Source organism: Bombina bombina, chromosome 6, assembly GCF_027579735.1.
Source record: "Bombina bombina isolate aBomBom1 chromosome 6, aBomBom1.pri, whole genome shotgun sequence".
Classification (NCBI taxonomy): domain Eukaryota; kingdom Metazoa; phylum Chordata; class Amphibia; order Anura; family Bombinatoridae; genus Bombina; species Bombina bombina.
Window position 1 is genome coordinate 327,940,725 of NC_069504.1, and position 22,077 is coordinate 327,962,801.

Sequence of the window (22,077 nt, forward strand, 5' to 3'; positions counted from 1 at the left end):
TCCACCAACATTGCCACTTGTCTGCAGCAGGGAGGGGTGGAAATATTTTAAGTATTCCTACACATTGGAGACAGTATGCTCAATGAAGCCAAACACACAGTTTCTGTGTAGGAACACTTTAAATAATGCCTGTGTGACCTAACTGTAACTACACCTACACTACCAGCCTCACACTATAAAGTGTCACCACTGAAAAGGTGGCGAGGCAAACATGGCTGACACCCTACATGTAACCTGCACTTCAGAGATTGGAATATATCTTACTACTGGGGATGTATCCCAATCAAAGTGCAGATTACTCCCCTGGAATGCCCGGCTAACTCCCCCAGAACACCTACACCTAAGTCATGTCTTCGCTATACTCCCCCTGGAACGCTTTTTAATTTTATTATCAAATTTGCTTTGTTCCCATTGCATTCAGTGTTGCAGAAATACCTAGGTAGGTGACATTAGCACTATATGGCAGGAAATAGTGCTGGTATCTAGTGGTCTTGCAATTGGATAACATTGTAACTTCTGAGCTTATGTCCCTGCTTTTTAACCAAAGATACAAAGAGAACAAAGAAAATATGATAAAAGAAGCAAATTAGAAAGTTGTTTAAAACTGCATACTCTATCTGAATCATTAAAGAAAAAAAAGGGGCTTCGTGTCCCTTTAAAAATAACATATGCTTACGAAATACAGCATTTTTAATTACACTTGCAAAGAATAGACATTTTGGTTATGATTAAAGGGACACTGTACCCAAAAATTTTCTTTCGTGATTCAGATTAAGAATGAAATTTTAAGCAACTTTCTAATTTACTCCTATTATCAAATTTTCTTCATTCTCTTGGTACCTTTATTTGAAATGCAAGAATGTAAGTTTAGATGCCGGCCCATTTTTGGTGAACAACCTGGGTTGTCCTCGCTGATTGGTGGATAAATTCATCCACCAATAAAAAAGTGCTATCCAGAGTACTGAAACCAAAAAGAAGCTTAAATGCCTTCTTTTTCAAATAATTATAGCAAGAGAACGAAGAAAAATTGATAATAGGAGTAAATTAGAAAGTTGCTTGAAATTGCAAGCTCTTTCTGAATTACAAAAGAAAAAATTTGGGTTTTAGGGCCAGCCTCCATGTTAATTATTATTTAATTTATTTTGTAAAATAATTATGTATGCAACTGTTTCTCTGGATACATTATTATAATTGTATCTAGTTGTTTTTCCCCACGCTTTAAAGTTTAAGTGTTCCTTATTTTAAAATAAATTGAACATAATTTTTTTAATGAAATAATGTTGCGTTACTGAGAAACAGTAAACATAATGCACAAATTAACTCTATTAATGATTTTTGTTAATGTACAATCTACTTAATTCTAAAAAAAAAAAAAATTACATATCCTTCTGAGATTTATGCAATTTTATTGTACTCTGTACAGCATAATACAGCATGTAAGGTCATTATTAAAAGAGATCAAATAAAGATGATTTCTGAAAACATTAATTAATGCACCATAAATAGACCAGTAAACCAGTATCTGTCATGCATATGAATGTTACTAACATGACACTAATGAGAATTTCATGCCTTAAATAAATAATATATTATATTAGTAAATGATGGACACAAATGATTAAAATTTTTACGAGAAAGAGATATTCAATTAATATGTTTATGTTTTGATTTACAAGTGCTAAAAATAAAATTAATTTGCAGTAGGTGGACGGAAAAAAAGATACATGAAACAGCTAGAAGGAAACACAATATAGACAGCTCATCAATCCATATAGATGGGTCTTATGGGAAATATATTTTCAGGATATTGTATTTCACATTTTCAGCACTACTTTCCAATCATATTTTGCTTGTGTTAAACTATGAGCTACTTTATTGTTTATCCAGCATTTTAAATAAAAAATGTCAGATTTTCTTTTTTTCTTTTTTTGAGCAGTTAATTTGTTGTGTTTTGGAAAACAAAAAACTTTTTTGAATTTTTTTTAACATAAAATGGAATGCTAGATTGTTTTGTAAATTGCACCTTTTTTTTGTTCATTGTATCTGTTTTTTTTGTGCTGCTACTGTTGGAACCATTGAATGTCATCAATCTTTTTCTGATAGCATTGGATAACTCAGTTAAAGCCATTTCTTTTTGCTGATTCACATCATTCTACTTTCTCCCTCCTGTTTTTTGCTGTTAGAGGAATAGATTATGTGACTGTTTAGATTTAGTATAAAACAGAAATGCTAAAAATATTTGTATGAATGAAAGTTTGGTTATTTGCTCATGTCACTTTTTTCAACTTCCAAAAGAAACCATTTCCAGCACTAAAAGATTATGATCTAAATACAAGTCATGCACAAATGTTGAAGCAGTACAGAGAGTTAAATGCACAGTAAAGTCAAAATTTAACTTTAATGATTCAGAGGGGCCGATTTATTAAGGCCCGAATGCACCTGTATCTGCACGAGTCTTTAGGCTTGCCGGAAACAGGAGTTAAGACCACTACTTCTTAACTTGTCCTCCACCTCTGAGGCGGCGGACAGCAATCTTCCCCAACCGTATACGATCTAAAGGTAAAGAGCAGTAAAATAATGAGATGCATCTCATTATTTTACTGCTCTTGAGAAAGACGAAACATCGTTGAAACGCGTAGAGCTTCTGTTTATGAGCTTTTATCTATCTGTCCACAGTGACACTTTTAAATAAATTTGTATCTTTTACAAATTTTGTTTGCTGCCTTTTGGATTTTTTGAAACACATCAGCGGGAAGCTGTACAAGGAGCCGGATTCCGATTTTATCGGAGTAAGTATACTGCACATTTTGCATGAGTTACACATTGTATTTTGAGTAAGTTATCCTGTATTCACAGCCACAGTGGATTTGGGGAATCTTTAACCATAATACATCACACAGATTAACTCTTGAGAGGAAGCCGGACTCTGAATTCTTTCAGAGTAAGTATACTGCACTAATTATGTGGTGTTGATCTACACACATAGAAATAAAGCCCTTTCATTCTGAGGCAATTTTGGAGCACCGAAGAAGAAAACACCTGCGCCTCTATATCACATACCACTACAATTCTTACAGCCTCTTTTTGGGAGAGACTGATAGACGTCAGCGGTACACACAGAGGGGAGTATTATTAACCTTTGTACACAGATATTGTTTTGTAACACTCTAGCATATTTGGTACTTTGTTTTTTGTTTATTTCAAGTCTGTCAAAAGAACTGAAAAAAAGGGGCAGTTTGCAGATACAAGATAATCACAGAGGTTAAAAGTATATTATTATAACTGTTGGTTATGCAAAACTGGGGAATGGGTAATAAAGAGATTATCTATCTTTTAAAACAATAAAAATTCTGGTGTAGACTGTCCCTTTAAATGTATTTTTGCAGAGAGTCTGTAGGATTGCTTGTTGCTGTGAGGTCTGTGTGAGAAATAGAGTTTATACAGAGTAGCTTATACATGTAAACTAATGGTTTGTGTACATAGTACCCTCAGAAACATAGTACAGCACAATCACAAAGGTAATATTTGCATTTTACAGTACCTGTATAAGTAAATTGGAAAGTTGTTTAAAATTGCACCATGCACGCTCTATCTAAAATATTTGTTTAATTTGACTTCACTGTTCCTTTAAAATTGCTGGAGCCCAATCTATACCACTTTGGCATTATATGTCCCTTGTTAATATATACGGTGCATGTGTTAGTATTGTGCACACTACAATATTCATGTTAAATAAATCGGATGTGTAATTTAACTCAGGTAATAGATTTCTGTAAGAGCAAGCAATAACATTTTTTGACGTTGGAATACGCTTGAGCACCTAGCCAATCAAGTTTAAAAATTTAATTCAAGCAGTGGAGTTTTTAATTTTGTTATTTATTATACATTATCAATGTTAATTTTACATTGAAGACTTAACACGTACATACTACACACAAATGCACCCTTGAAACTGTCCCTATTAAATGTAGCCACCAATCAGCTACCCAGGTCCTAAACCAAAAATGGGCCGGCTCCTATGCTAACATTTCTGCTTTTTCAAATAAAGATAGCAAAAGAACGAAGAAACATTTATAATAGGAGTAAATTAGAAAGTTGCTTAAAGGGATAGTAAACCCAATATATATTTTGTGATTCAGATAGAGCATTGCAATTTTAAGCAACTTTCTAATTTACAATTATTATCAATATTTTCTTTGTTCTCTTGCTATCTTTATTTGAAAAGCAGAAATAAAAGCTTTGGAGCCGAAAAACAAAAAAGTCTCACAAAACACATCAAAAATACATTACAAAGTACAGTTACACTCATAATAACACCATCTAATAAACATTATTTTTTTAAAATGCCCAGTTAAGTTATAAGGGCTCAAATATATGAGGCCTCAGGTGTTAGAAAAAAATTGCTAGCAAACGGCTTTAACATAGAGATACATACATATACATGTCTAAATATGTATATATATATATATATATATGTGTGTACATATGTATTTATATGTGTATATATGTATTCACAGGCATATGTTCACATATAAACACATAAATACATATCTACATCTGATCTCCCATTACTGGTCTATAAATCAGCTCAGCTGTTGTAAGTTTGCTGCCTGCCAGCACTACTCACGCGAGGGAAAAGGAGGGGAGGGTAATCTAACACCAGTAACAGAGACTGCTCCCGGCTGAGTTACCAGTGAGTGGACCGAGTGCTGTGTGCTATAGTGTGCTGTCTGTAACAAACAGCTTACGGTTTAGACTCCTGTCCTCACTGTCGTGACATCACTCTTCTCACTCCGTCCACAGCTGGATCTTCCTGCCCAGACCTAGCTCCTAACATCAAATAGAAGAGAGCGGGCCGTTGATTGGCTCCCGAGGCTGCTAGAGAGCAGCCTCAATTGGGAGCGGCATGGGCCATGAAGAGACAGAAGCGCCACTAGGTGGCACAGTCTCTTGCAGCCCATACTAAGACATCTATATTGCGCAATGGAGGGGGAGCTGAACGGCTCACAGCCTCTCCTTCATTGCGCAATATAGATATGGATGTTGCTAAGCAGCATTTAATTTCCTATAGTGGCGGAAACTTAAAAGATTTTTTTTTTTATTAAACTTAATAAAAAAGTGTAATTACCCACATAGGACAGGGGAGGCGCTGCCTCACCTGCCTCCTATGACAGCACGTCACTGAACCCAAAATATTTCTTTCATTTCTTAGATAGATAATACAATTTGAAACATTCCAATTTACTTGTTTTGCTGTTCTGTTCTAATTTCCTTCATTCTTTAGATATCCTTTGTTGAAAAAATAGCAATGCACATGGGTGAGCCAATCCCCAGGGCATCTATGTGCAGCCACCAATTAGCAGCTATTGAGACTATTTATATATGTTTTTCAAAAAAGGATATCAAGAGAATGAAGCAAATTAGACAATAAAAGTAAATGGAAAAGTTGTTTAAAATGACATGTTCTTTCTAAATCATGAAAGAAAGAAAAATTGGGTTTCATGTCCCTTTAACACACTTTTTTTGTTTTATAATAGAAATAATTGAAATACCATTGTGTATATACGATGAGAGAGATATATTAAATATATATATATATATACATATATTTATGTGTGTCTATATATAATTTTATTCTGAGTAAGAATGCTACTAAGTATTTCTTAACGCACCTTCAGCTTTAGTGCACTTGGCTTAGCGCATCTTTGGTTTAGTGATTGCAAGAATAGGGTTTTATAGAGCAACCCATAGAAGTCTATGGTGAGAGAGACTTAGTGCAGCCATGCAATGCAAACTCCAGATGTTACCACACCTTGGACTTGAGTGAAAAAGTTTTACTTTCAGCTTTAGAATAATAGTGCTATTGATTTAACTTGAATGGTGTTAACGCTTAATAGTAATTTAATAATTGTTTTTGCGCTCCACTTGTGATCTAGGCCACAATTTTTTCATCTTTGATGTACTTTAAATAGAGTTTCAAGTAAAACCTAATCTATTAATTTTTTAAACTTACAGAATTTAATGTCTTATTTGTTTTCTCATTGCTGATGTTTTGCTTTTTATTTTTTATTATGCTAATAATAGAAAGAGAAATATTTGCAAATGTCATGATATTTTTGAGAATAATCAGCTTATATTTGCTTTCATCTTTCAAGCTCAAATATTGTGCTTCAAAGAAGCATCTCATACTATGCTTAAGTATTCTATTTTGAGGGACCATAACAGGTCAGGACAACCAGGGCTAATTGAAAGGGACGAAGAGAATTCAACCAAGGAGATAGTGTTTTTTTTTGTTTTTTTTTTAAATTTAGCAATGTATTTTGTCATGAACAGAAACACAGAATGTTTTTTCTCATACATAGAGAATTGTGTTTTTCATAAATAGATGTCATGGCCACTTTGCATCAACCTTACCTTGCAGCTACAGATTTTAGATTAAATAAGCAATCATCATATAAAAAGCACAAATGATGTGCAATATAATTCCTGCCATTGTTTGCATAATAATAGAATAACTTCAAAAACACCATCAGTTAACAAACAAACAAAAACACAAACAACTTGACTATGCTTTTTAAAATATCTTCATTAAAATTGTATAATATTGTTAGGTAATGGAAAAAAGCTAGTTGTAGATGTTACAATTGTAACAATGCCTTGTAATTGTACAGAAAAATGTTTCTATGAATCAGCATTACTTAAAGGGATACCAAACTCAATTGTTTTCTTTCATGATTCAGACAGAGCGTGCAATTTTAAGGAACTTTCTAATTTACTCATATTATCATTTTTTCTTCATTCTCTTGTAATCTTTATTTGAAAAGGCAGGAATGCAAGCATAGGAGCCGAATCATTTTTGGTTCAGACTCTGGATAGCGCTTACTGATTGGTGGCTACATTTAGTTGTAGATTTTGACTACCATTAAAATAAATCACAACTCCCATAAAACATTACCTTTGTGCTATCGTTTTTAACTTTTAACAATGAAAGCTTTTTTTACTTTTTTACTATACTATAGCATTGCTTAAACTTTACTATGGCGATCTGGCTCATTGCCTTGCAATTTGTAATGTTCTGATTATGGTGGGTCTTCTGGTAGACAGATACCTAGGGAACTGGAAGCTCCTATTCACTGTGGTGCTGTGCTCATACTGAGCTACATACATCAGCCTGGAATTATAGCATGTGAAGATCTCTGAAATATGGCAAATATGATCTGCCCTACTACTAGTTCAGTTACGCCCTCCTCAGAAAATATACCTGTACCAGGGCCTTCAACAGCGACATTCCTAGTTCTATCCACTCTTTGGTCTCCTGCTACATTTTGATATATGGAATCTCTATTGACCTGTAAATAGCAGTAAAGTATGAAGCTATGTTAGCACTTCCCTTCAGATGCTCGCTGCCAGCCCCGGTTATCCCAGGCCGTATCCAGAAACAAGAAATATCGAATGTGGCGGCGCTGTGTCACCTCAGGGGATGCAAGCTCCTCTTTTCCTCTGTGAAACCTGCCTTCTTTCACATCCAAAATAAAAAGCTCACAATGGTGTAGCACATTTCAAATAAAATGGTAGGCGCACAAACAGGTCATACTCACAGGATTTCAGTTTTAAATCAGCCTTTTATTAAAACCATCACAAGGGTATCTTCAGATGCAGCTCAACGCGTTTCGGCAAAACAAGCCTTTCTCAAGAGCAAAAAATCAATATATATCAAAGCAAGTTGGAGTAGCCTAGCAAAATGCTGTACACAATATTTATAGCCGTCAGAACTGCCTGCCTATCTCAGACCATACCCATTCACAGGTGTGCTAGTCTGGCTCACATCAGAGCTGTAACCTATCTCTATCCTGTTTTGTTAGGAGGTGTCAAGTAAAAACAGATCATGCAATCAAATATGCCATTAAAAAACTATTGTGCAAAAATATGCCAATAAATCTGAATCACTTTGCCTTTTGACACATCATAACAAAAGGGGCTTACATTCTATGCATCAAATAAAATGTTCTCAATAAAAAATTAAAACATTCAAAGTGTGTTTTTTTTAAACATCACAAATTAGAACGTAAATTCATAACAAACAACCTTATACGTTAATGTGAACTGCTGCGAATGAACAACTGCTTTCTCATAATAAATCCTAATCTTGATATATGGAATACTTCAGTATATGCATTCATAACAAAACATATGTATGTTAACATTACATAAACAATTCTAGCGAAGTCAATGGACAATCCATGGAAACGTATCATCACATAATATTGCAAAGAACAATGGCCAACTAAAGTAGGTCTATCCTTATCATGTGACCATATTACAACCTTTGTTAAAAAGACCCAAAATTCTCAGTTTTCAAATGAGTAAGCTCAGATGAAACCAACTCAAACAGGTTCGCTTCTCCATCCGATCATGTGACAATGTCATCATGCCAATCACCAGTGTTTATCTCACATCTTGATTTTTCCATGTGTAAGGATAAATAGTGAGTGTGATAAGCCGAAATCCAGTTGTACACTTAATATGTGCAGAGAAAACATTGCGCTATTATCAGAAGTGAAAAAGAAAAAGTGTGAATTAAAACTGGTTAAGTAGCTTATACATTTATATCGTAAAAAATCAGCATATGAAATCGAAAGGATCTTATACTTATCATTCATAGTTTTAAACATCAATGCCAATATATGGCAAACGTATTGCTTCACAAAGCAAAAACCAACAACAAAACAAAAACCAAAGGGCACCCTGATTATTTGTTATTATTGTATCTTTTCTGATATTCTTATAACTTTTAGGTAAAAGAAGAAGTGTCATTAGAAACATACACATAACCACTAGTAACATCTACATGTCTAGCTTTAGCCACCACTATTCATAGAGCACTGATGATGTTATTTGATGTAAGGGAGCAAATAATACCTAAGAATAGTGATCAATAAACCCAACTAAGATAAGAATCTCTCGTAACTTTAAAAAAAGGCCATACAAATAATTTTGTATGTGATATACAGTAGTTGTTTACAGAAAGGCTGCAACTTTAGTGTCCTTATTTAACCCCCATTCTCCATAGATTTTTAGGTTAAATTTCAGCAGCAAAGATTTCATGTTGCCTCCTCTCTATGACTGTTTAACCTTTTCAATCCCTACCCAGTTGATATTGGGTTTACATTTATTGCATTGGTTACAGTGGACTGGCACTCCATTCTCCTTTTTTATTTTTCTCAATCTTGTTAAAGTGTTCCAAGACCCTAGTTTTTAAAATTCTCTATGTCTGGCCTAAATACTGTATTCCACAGTTATAGCTCAGCAAATAGAACACATTAGTGGTCTTACAAGTGATAAAACTCTTAATATTATATTGCTTCCCAGTAATTGTCGATACAAAGGACTTGATTGAGTATTTTTTATAGTTTCAGGCCTTACATTTTCCACATGAGTGGAAACCCACAAGGTTATTAATCATGTGAGGTTGTTTGGGTTGCATCCCCCTAATTAAAGAGGGTGCTAAGATGTTTTTAAAAGAGTTACTGCTAGATTATGAGTCTTGCGTTAGCCTTAAAAAGCAGCGTTGAGAAGTCCCAATGCTGCTTTTTAACGCCCGCTGGTATTACGAGTCTGGCAGGTACAGGTGTACCGCTCACTTTTCTTCTGCGACTCGAGCATACCGCAAATCCCCTTACGTCAATTGCGTATCCTATTTTTTCAATGGGATTTTCCTAACGCCGGTATTATGAGTCTTGGAGAAAGTGAGCAGTAGACCCTCTCCTGTCAAGACTCCTACCGCATTTAAAAGTCAGTAGTTAATAGTTTTATGGGCTAATGCCGTAACATAAAACTCTTAAATAAAGTGCTACAAAGTACACTAACACCCGTAAACTACCTATTAACCCCTAAACCGAGGCCCCCCACATTGCAAACAATAATAAAATATTTTTAACCCCTAATCTGCCGAACCGGACATTGCTGCCACTATAAAAAATATATTAACCCCTAAACCGCCGCCCTCCCGCATCGCAAACACTAGTTACATTTTATTAACCCCTAATTTGCCGTCCCTAACATCGCTGACACCTACCTAAATTTATTAACCCCTATTCTGCTGCCCCCAACGTTGCCACAACTATATTAAATGTATTAACCCCTAAACCTAAGTCCAACCCTAACACCCCCTAACTTAAATATAATTTAAATAAAACGAAATAAAATTACTACAATTAAATAAATAATTCCTATTTAAAACTAAATACTTACCTATAAAATAAACCCTAAGCTAGCTACAATATAACTAATAGTTACATTGTAGCTAGCTCAGGGTTTATTTTTATTTTACAGGCAACTTTGTATTTATTTTAACTAGGTACAATAGTTATTATTAGGGGGGATTAGAGTAGGTGTAAATAGTTTAAAATTCCTGTAATTATTTAATTTTTTCTGTAATTTAGTGGGGGGGTTTTCGTATTTAATTTAATTTGTAGTTAATTTAAGAAATTATTTTAATTATAGTGTAGTGTTAGGTGTAATTGTAATTTAGGTTAGGATTTATTTTACAGGTTAATTTGTATTTATTTTAACTAGGTAGTTATTAAATAGTTAATAACTATTTAATAACTATTGTACCTAGTTAAAATAAATATAAAGTTGCCTGTAAAATAAAAATAAATCCTAGGGGGGCGGAGCTAACTGCCAACGGGACCAGACGTGAAGTAGGGGAGCTCCTGAACTTAGGTGGCTAAAAGTGTAAATTTGGCTAAATAATTAACACTATTTTGAGGCAATTCTACTGGACTTTGTTACTAATAGCAGATCACTCTGCCAACCTGTGATAGGGGGACTTTGTGGCTATATTTTGACCCTAGGTGGCTGCCTCACTCTAGCTGCTGCTCAGCCTCATTAAACAGCTCTCAACTTGCTCCGGAGGGTCGGGGATCTGCTCCGGAGCAGAAGACTGCTACTGCCTCATATGCTAAGGGGCTAATCTGAGCCCTGAATTGGTGACCAGAGACTCCGCTCCTTACCCCTCAAACACTGATCCGCCGGAGTTGCACCTCCTCTTTGGGGTACCTCATACGGCCACACAGACCACCGTTCCGGAGAAGCTGCTGGTCCTTACACAACCCGAGCTGTATTGCCTTCTACTCACTAGCCCAGCAGACCGGCAAGTTTTGGGCGCGAGAATCCGCCATCTTGATTGGGGCCCTCCCCTCCTGCAGCGGCGCGTCCTTGGTTAGTGTGAGGAAAGAACTCTGAGTGCTGAATCGCTTGCCATCTCTATCCGCCTGCTGTATCCCAGACACACAGGAGCTGCTTCGTCACCACCCCTTGGCTGCTGAGGTATAGCACACAAGCTCTGCCCGTGCTGTCACATCTGCTGCAGAGGCTCCGCATCCAACCAGAAGTGGGGTAAAGCAGGGGGGGTGAATTTGAATCTGAACCTGACACCTCGCAGAGACACACAGCTTGGAGCTTATCTATGTGGGTCACCTACACCATCCGGTCTTTCTCAACTCTCCCTGGGGCCTCATAATTAACGGTCAGTACATTACTTCCCCTGAGGTGCCCTGTGACCTGTTCTTTGTGATCCTGGTAAGCTGTCTCACAGGCACACAAGGCCCATATTCCTCCTGCTGCCTCCTCTTGCCATTTCTTGGTAGCCCCTCTTATATTGACCAGTTCACCATCTAACCTTATGGGAGGATAGATGTCCCAGCCCCAGGGCACCTGATCATATCTCTCAGTGCCACCTACTCTGTGTCTAAGCTGGCTCACAACTAAAAAAAAAAAAAAGAAGAGAAAGCTTTATTTACCTAAAGAGCTTAGCAGTTCTAAGTGTGTAGCTGGTTTGTTTCTCTTTAAGAGACATTGCAAGTGACTACCCTAACATCAGCCTCCAGATTCACTACTTTCCACGAGCCCTACCTGGCTCTCCCTCAGTTCCCTCTAATTACATTGGCCCCCTAACGAATTGACTTGTGGGAATACTCAAATACAAGTTGACATTGTATAACCTGGTGGGTACTTGGGGGAGTGTGATTTAGCTGCTGCGTCAGCTTATGTGCCTCTGAGGTCCACACCCAGAGTGGAGTGTTGTTTTTTTTTTGTTTGTTTGTTTTTTTGTTTGTTTTTTTTTCTATTACTATTATTATTCTATTCAGCACTGTTCTTGCTCATATACCAATGTCTTACTGATCCATTATGTCTGGGTAATACTTACAGAAACCTAATTTGTGTGACCACCCCTTCCGCTCCTGCCCAGTTTGTCTGGGTGGGTCACCTCCCTGACACGCTCCCCCAACTTTACACACACTGACACGCCACAGTGCGCACAACCACCACACACCACCTGGTCACTCCACATCGCACTCCCACCATTGCAACACGTCACTCACCCTCATCTCCCACTAGCGGGACTTAAGTGAAACATCATATCCTGAAGAGCACCATCTTCACTCACATTCCTGACTCAATTGTAGAATTATATCATTTCTTTTAACAAATTAATAGGAAGGTATCCTATTAACCTTCATTCAGTACTCTATTGGCCTACGCTAATTGCTAATTTACCCTAGCACCTCTCCCTTTCCGGTCCAGTCAGTCTGGACTGGTCACTTCCCTTCTCCTTTTCCCCTTCTGCACAGTCGTATCCCACCATTCCCCGAGGTGCTAGGGACCTATTCACTTGAACTTGTATACTAGGACTGAGGGCTCCATGTACTAAAGCATCAATTTTTTCGCCGACAACGTGTTTGCTCGACTCGCTCTAACTCGCAGCTAGCGAGATGTTGCCCGCCCGCCATATGTACTAAAAACTATTAAAAAAAAAGGCGCGTCAAATCCGCATCGAGCACTGGCGAATGATTCATACATATGACGCCTCGCTATTTGCGAATGTACTATTAATCGCTTACAAACTGTCAGTCATGTTTGTCCCACGTGACTGCAAGGTGTCAGAAACGTCAGCTTTGTCGCGGGAACATATTGCAGCACTATATAAGCTCTATTTAATAAAGTTTTTCAGACTGCATATTTCAAGAACTTGAAGCTTTACTGACTTTTATTGTTATCGATAAATTAAGTATGGCTACTTCTCGATCTGATTCACAGTCCAAATCGAAGAATCCCCACTTCTCACATCAGCAGAACCTGGTTCTTGTCGATATGGTGCTAGACTCATATGACTATTTATTTGGTTGTCGTTCGAAGCAAACGTCTAGTATCCGTAAAAAAAGTATATGGACCCGGATAAGTGATGCTGTCAGTGCTCAGGGACCTGGGAAAAAGGACGTTGATCAAATTAAAAAAAGGTACAACGACATCAAAAGATTTGCAAAAGCCAAATTGGCAAAAGAAAAAAATTCAACCCGTGCTACCGGAGGTGGAACAGCTTATGTCGCTGATCTTAATGATTACGAGCAGAGACTGGTGCAGCGTCTAGGCCCAGAAGTAATCGTCGGGATCACAGATGATTGTGATAGCGACCTAAGAGGTAAAACATTTATCGAATTACTATAATTTAAATTGAATGTTGATCATATTGTAATTATCCATTAGAGTTGGTTTATACAAATATGTATCTTGTAAAGATATTTTGTCCAATCAATTTTTTGGTGCGTCAATTTTGATTAAGTTAAATCAATGAAGATTAATGCTAGATTTTTGTATAGCTTAACCAATAACGTATGTAATGTAATATTCATGATCACAGATGATTGTGATAGCGACCGAAGATGTAAAACAATTATCAAATTACTATTATTTGAATTGAATGATGATCATATTGTAATTATCCATTAGAGTCGGTTTATCCAAATATCTATCTTGTAAAGATATTTTTTAAAATCAATTTTTTGGTGCGTCAATTTTGATTACGTTACATCAATGCAGATTACTGTTAGATTTTTGTATAGCTTAACCAATAACGTATGTAATGTAATATTCATGATCACAGATGATTGTGATAGCGACCGAAGATGTAAAACATTAATATAATTACTATTTTTTAAATTGAATGATGATCATATTGTAATTTTCCAGTGGAGTCGGTTTATAAAAATATTTAACATTTAATTATATTTTGGAAAATCAATATTTATTGGCGCCAATTTTGATTATAGTCCTATTACTGCTTTATTTTTGTATTGCTTTCTAAATAACAATTCTATTTTAATTTACTTCATTTTCTTGATATCCTTTGATGAAAAGCATATTTAGAACAGCTTACTAGCTAATAGACGCCTTTAATGGAAGTAAATTTCGATCTATTTTAAAATCTTAATTTCTTTATGACTGATGAACAAATCTTTTGTGGTTTAATGTCCCTATTCAACAAATCAAAAGCTGCGCCAAACAATATTGTTATTGCTATGTGAGCTCTGTATTCAAGGATCGTTTGAAAATACAGTGCTATATTTTTGTAGACAAATTCACAAAAACAAACGTTACAGTATACATTAGACAAGCATGTATACAGACCAAAAAATATACACTTATACATGCAGATACACACACACTAATATTATACACTTACACATGCAGATACACACTCACACTCTCAACATTAGTGTATATATAATATCAAGATATTGTTTTTTAAGCGGATTAATGAGTGTTTAAATGCTATTATTTAAAAAAAACTTGAATAGTTGGTTTCACATAAAACAATAGTCCTGTGTTTATGTAATCTTTCATTCTATTCATTATTCTTTCATTCTATTCATTCTATTCATTCTATTCATTCATTCAACTAATTTATGATGTATCAACAAGCTCTTATAAGTATTCTTTGAACTTGTCATTTAATTAGCAAATGAGCAGACGACTCTTTTTCGTTTACAGTTAATTGTTAACAAGGTAATTAAATGACAAGTTCAAATAACACTTATAACAGCTTGTTGATACATAATACAATGAATGAATAGAATTAAAGAATATAATAGAATGAATAATGAATAGAATGAAAGATTACATAAACACAGGACTATTGTTTTATGTCAAACAAAGTACTCAACACTTTTTAAATACTAGAAACAAGGTTTACAAAACAGTTTCAATACAAACAACCTTGAGTGTCTACAAAAAAATTTAATTTTTACATTCAAATTCTTCAACCTGGTTACTATTGTGTGTGCTACACTGTCCCTTTCAATAACCACTATTTAAAATTTTAAATATTAGTTATTTATTAATCTTCTATGGATCGAAACATGAATAACGATTGATTTTATTTATCTCTTAACAGCTCGACCACAATCCGTGACAGCTAGGGGTGGTGATGACCCTGCTTCAGCCATTCCATCAACCTCCTCTGGGACATCGATGACTAGTGGTGGTGTCGTTATTGGGCAAACGATAAGAAGCACATCATCTGCTAGCCATACCTTTTTATCAGCGGATACACTTCCAGATATCCGTACCAGCACCCCTGAAACCAGTGTTGGTAGAGGTACAGGTAAACAATATATTTTCATTTTTTCCATTCTCCTCTGGTCATACTGGTCAAAGCTAACCGAAATTCGCTTTCTCTCAAAAAATCTAATTACTTGAATTCCCTTTTTTTTTTTTTCTTTTAAAAGCGTGGTAGTTTTTGCTCACTTAGGCCATATAGATAACATTGCTTTATTGTAATTTTTTTATTTTGTATTTTTCACTAAAGAAATTTTATTTTAATATATATATATATTTTTTTTTATCATAGCTGACCTTGGACATCTTTTTCGGAACATGACGGGAAGTTCTCCACGGTTGTTTGATGGTGAGAATCTGTACTATTAATACATTCCTTTTTTTTTAAATTTTCTTCTTATACATAAATATCAAGATATCAACATCTTCATATATATTTTTATTTTTAGTATATATAAAGATATATATTTATATAAATAAAAATATATATATTGCTATCTATATATATATATATATATATATATACATATATATATATATATATATATATATATATAAATATATCTATATATATACACATTTATATATATAGATAGATATATTTAGAATTTTAGATCATAAAAAGGCATCAATCACTCGTCATTTAAAATTAAAAAGAGCATTTAATAATACAAAAGCTTCATTAAATTTTCTAAAAAAAAAAAAAAAAAGATTATTTAATTTTGTGTTATGAACAGTTGAATTTGAGTTACAAATGACATGTGAGTGCTGCCTTTTTTCCATAGTACATATTCACAGCTGCTACTAAATATTTTAAAATCGTAAAAAAAAATTTACATTTTTTTTAAAATATATATATAGATATATATATATATATATTTTTATATATATATTTATATATCTACATTATATTTTTATATAGATATTAAAATCTTAATATATTCATATATATTTATTTTTTTATTTTTAATTTTCACAGATACAGAGGAGTCATCGAGGGAGGTCATCTTAAACCTGGTTGCTGTACAACCAGAAAGACCTGAGGAGGAGGAACTTCAATCCAGGGATCATGGAAGTGAGACCCCAGATTTGTTGGATGATATCATGGATGCTCAACCAATGGAGATCCATGAACCTGTCCCTGATGAAGCAGAAGTACAAGAACAAACAATTCAAGGAAATGTAGAGCCAGCGGAAACACAATCTAATGAAAGACCTGTGGTACCTGGCAACAATGAAATTGAAGAAGTGGATGATGTCTGTCTCAATGAAATGATCTCTCTTGCTAGACAATATAGGGTGGATCATAGAGAGTTACAGAATGTTTTAATCGCACACCTGGACCGAAGTGCATCATTAGCAGAAAGACAATTGCAGTTAGACAGAGAGAGGTTTGATTGGCAGAGGCGAATGGACGAGGAGCACAACGAACAGATAAACCGTTCATTACGCCTCGCAGAACAAACAATGAATTCTCTCCTGTCCATTATTCGTGAAAGACAGGGTCCTTCTGAACCAAATAGGCCAGGACAGTAGTGATAGACATCTTTATTAATTGTATTAATAACTTGAGTTTATACTGTTTTTGATATTGCACTTTTTTATTTGTTTTATATTTTTGTTCAAAATATATTTATATTTTCTAGTTGCACTAATATTTTTTAAAAAATTTTTTTGTGTTTTTTATTTAAATTTTTGAAAAAAGAATGAATACAAATTTTTTTTCATTGAAATTTTTTTTTTATTGATTACTATATATTTTTTTTTTATGAAATGGTATAAAAAAAAAAAAAAAATTTCAATTTTTATAACAAACACTCATCATCCCTTTTTTTTTTGGATGTTTCTAAATTTGTAATTTTTTAATAACTTGAGTTTATACTGTTTTTGATGTTGCACTTTTTGATTTGTTTTATATTTTTGTTCAAAATATATTTATATTTTCCAGTTGCACTAATATTTTTAAAAAAAATTTTTTGTGTTTTTTATTAAAATTTTTGAAAAAAGAATGAATACAAATTTTTTTTCATTGAATTTTTGTTTTTATTGCTTACAATATATTTTTTTTTTATGAAATGGTAAAAAAAAATAAAAAAAAAATTTCAATTTTTATAACAAACACTCATCATCCCTTTTTTTTTTTGGATGTTTCTAAATTTGTAATTTTTTTTCTCAAAACAATAGAAAGTGTTTTAAAAGATTTATTTAAAAAAAAAATACTAAATGCCATATTTCTGGTACAAAAAATCAACTTGCTCCATCAACATTCCCATTATAGACCTAATTTTTGCCAATTTAATTTTGAAGTTATCATCCAAAAAAGTTTGTGTGCTTTCATCGATTTTTTCTTCAAAAACTTCTATACCTTAAAATAAATAAAAATAAATTAAATTCACATATTAATCACATAACAAAATATAAATAATATATTGATATCTGTATATACCTTCATTTTCTTTGGGAGGTATGATATCCATATCATTTTCTGTCTGCACAATTTTTTCCTCTAATGTGTAAGCATCGCTTGAACCGGAGGCTAAAGTAAAATAAATAAATAACATTTTTAATTTTTAATTTATTTTTTTTAAAATTATTCTATTTTTGACAAAGGTAACTAAATAAAATACCTTTGTCTATCAGATTTTTTTTAGGAGGAAACATGTTTTGTCCAATATCATTACTTGTTGCATATACCATGCCATCCAATTCTATTTCAACTTGTACCGCTTTGTCCAAAGGTTGACCTTTTTATAAATATATAAAAAATTAAAATTAAAATTAAATTATTTTTTCTATATTTCACTTCCCTAAAAAACAAAAATTCTAATACCTCTTCCAAGATTAGTATCATCATCTTTTGTGCATGGCTCATCGACCTCAAGATCAAAATAATAATTAGGTTCTTTTTCAAAGGATGGAATTTCTTCATAAGAACATCCAGGGATATCTAAATGTGCATTAGATCATTAAACATCATTTTTTTTTAATTATTATTTATTTTATTTACAATTTATAAAACCTTGTTAACGCTGTTCTATAGTTATGTACCTTTTTGAGTGTTGACAGCCATTTTTTTCACTGCTCTGTTATTTTTGGGAGTCATTGGTATGTCCATAAGTGTCAAAGGAAGGGGTGGTGAAGTGATCCCACTATTTGGCGTTTCAATCCTTATTTCTCTTAAATAACGTGGAATTTTTTGAGTTTTTGATTTTGATTTTTTCATATCTGTTTGTAAAAATTGACTTTATTTTTATAGTTGTAATGATTAATAGATGTTAGTTTTCATTTCATATATGCAAGTTGAAGATATACTAAAAAAAAAAATTTTCTGTATTAATAATACTAAAAATATATGATTAAATCGATTATCGAATGCTACTATCAATGTAAAATTGGATTTTGAGATTTCTATTAATTAAAGGATTATTAAACACTACATTCTAGTTTCATCAACAAGTATATAGCTTACTTAAAGGTGAATAGCTTTATAAAAAAATAAGATACTATAAATAACAGTTTATTAAAGCTAAAGGAACAATGAACATAATTTTTCTCTTTCAATGTTCAGATAGAAAAGGTATAACGGAATACTGAAAGTCAAATGTGTTGTCCCTTGTTCCTACTATTATTGAAAATCAATCAATGGTGAAAGGTAAAAGATGACGCAGTTATTGGACTTACTATCAATAACTATTAAAATTGAAAGTTACTATAAGTAACAATAAACATTTATACTTACAGTTTCTTATTAGTCGTTTAATTGAATTGTAATAATTAGTTTCCCTACGCCTCAAATCGCTGTACTTTCTTAGGCATTGACGTCTTGTCCTTTTTATCTTTGATACTCTATACATCCTTCTTATCATTTCGTATATAATATGATCACGACTGTCCTGCTTTACCAATCGAACTCCTCCCATACGATGAGGAAAATATCGTTCCATTGCATATACCAGAATGACTATTTCTCCAGCTGTGAAAGGCTCCGTTAGCGACATGTTAGTATCTGACGTCACAACTATACTTGTCAATCAAATTGACGCATGACTATTTTTACAATGTATCATTTTTTTGTTGAATCTTTATTTTTCTAATACTATGTAACATGAATAATATTGTTGTTCCGACTAACCATTAATAACCAATAATATATTAAATTTCTGTTGGAACGATAAATTTTGCATGAGGAATGAACAATGACGATATAAATATATCGTCAGGGATAATCTTTTTTTTAGTACATCACTATATCCTAGGTCATTGACCACAGATAACACTACCAATATATATATTCTCAAATTTTGTGATTCATTTATATTTGATACAATTACTATGTAACAAAATCACTGGTTAAATGTAGAATAGTAAGTCTAATATGTAACCTTTTGAATAGATAAATGTTGAACTTTTTTAGTTATGTAAATATATTAGTTGTATTAGGATAGAAATAGTTATAATTCTTATTCTTGTTGCCTTTTGAACTTAAAATAAATTGTTATATTATTTTCATTTAAAAAAAAATCTGTTTCATTTATTTTTGTGGTGTGAACAATGAAAATAAGGTTTGTTTAGAAAAAGGGCTACAAATAAATAACAATATGATGATGTTGCACACCAATTTTATTTGAAAAAAACAAAAAAAAAATGCAGAACACAATTTACATAAGATGAACAAATTGTTAGAGAAAGATCAAACTTCGAAATATTGGTCAGAAACCATATCCCTTGTGGCCATGCCACGTCTATTGGTGTTTTCTCTGAAAATTTCTTCTGGAAAGTCATTAAAAGGCATGGCAATATCGTCATCAATGGGGCATCCTCTTTTGGTGGCAATATTATGCGAGACACAGCAAACTAAGATGATTCTTGCAACTTTTTCTGTAGAATACTGCATTGCACCGCCAGATCTGTCCAGACATCGGAACCTCATTTTCAATAATCCATAAGTCCTTTCGATGACACCCCTTGTGCTCTTGTGTGCTTCATTAAAACGAATATGTTTCCGGAGTTGGGGGTTATTATAGGGTGTCAGAAGCCATTCATAACAAGGGTAACCGGCATCCCCTGTAATTAAAAAAAAAAAAATATTGATGTAAGTCATTCCAAAAAGACAAAATAATTTTTATTAGTTATTGAGGCTAGCGTCAAATTAGTATAAATTTGTAACAATTAAAAAATTCAATTATATAATTTTTTTTTTTTTTCAGAATTTATTTATATATCCTTTGTTGAAAAAATATCAATGCACAAATGTGAGCCAATCAAACAAGGCCTCTAGGTGCATCAACCAATCGGCAGCTATTGAGCATATATCTAGATATGATTTTCAACAATTGATATAAAAATAATAAAAAGTCAATTTGAAAGTCGTTTAAAATTACATGCTCTTTAGAAAACCTTTAAAATTTTTTGTTGAGTTCAATTCAAGCTTACCTAATAACCATCCCTCTGGCATTTCCCCATTTTCGAATTTTTGGTACAGTCCAGTCTGCCGCAGGATATAAGCGTCATGGCAGGAGCCAGGGTAATTTGATCTCACGCTGATAATTCTCATTTTGGGGTCACAAACCATCTGTACATTCAAGGAATGGCAGGACTTTCGGTTGCGGTAAATCTCCTCCCGTAACCGTGGCGGTCGAACTGCAATATGGGTACAGTCTATTGCCCCAAGAACATTTGGCATTCCAGCCACACTGTAGAATTGCGACTTTATCGATTGCCACTCTTCTGTGGTAGATGGTAGACAAACATATTCGGGGAATATATGCATGAGTGCATCGATAACTTTGGAAAGATGACGAGAAAAGGCAGACTGACTGAAACCAATGATGACGCTGGACACTGCCTGAAATGATCCGGTGGCAAAAAAGTGCAAGGCAGCAAGAAACTTTAGTATTCCGGGAATGGCCCTTGAACGAGCCGTCACAGGCTCTAGAAAATGTGCTATTTGAGAATATAAAGACAATATTGAATGTCGATCCAGACGGAACCTTTGAATAACCTCTCGATCGGAAAGGGCATCTAAAGGAACCCGAGGAAGGAATACCCGCTGTACTCGTAATCGCCTTCTTCGAACCGGATTTGGGGCATCAGGTTGACGAATTTGCCTTCTACCCCTCATTTGCATCAGACGAACAATATAAAGTTGAAGAAGTGTCTCCATATGGCTAACAGGATCAAAAGTGAGTAAACATTCAATTGTACACCTCTTTTAAATCAGTTGTAGGCGTTGATCTGATAGACCCTATTGTTTATTATGGTGCTCGCCATCTATTAGCTGGCGAGGGATTTTTAACGAGGTAGGTGCGGAGAATTTCACGAGCGTAGAAATAGATAGTTTAGTAATTCCTGTTTTGTGCGAGATTTATGTCGAGCGAGTATTTTCTAGCTACAAAAAAGACGAGAATTCAAGATTTGCGGGCAAGTTCGCTCGCCGTTTTTTAATATAAGGTTTTCAATGGATTCGTGGGATAGTACATACGGTTATTGATCCGCACGCAGAAATTTAGACGAAAATAGTCACGAAGACCTCGCAGACAGCTTAGTACATGGAGCCCTGAGTGTTTCAATTAATAGCTATTATGTGATGTCATAACAAAATGTCATAACTATAGAGGGTGCTGTTGGTCCCTGCTCCGCAGTCTAGTGGTACATATTAGAACTAGTAAACTTTGCTAT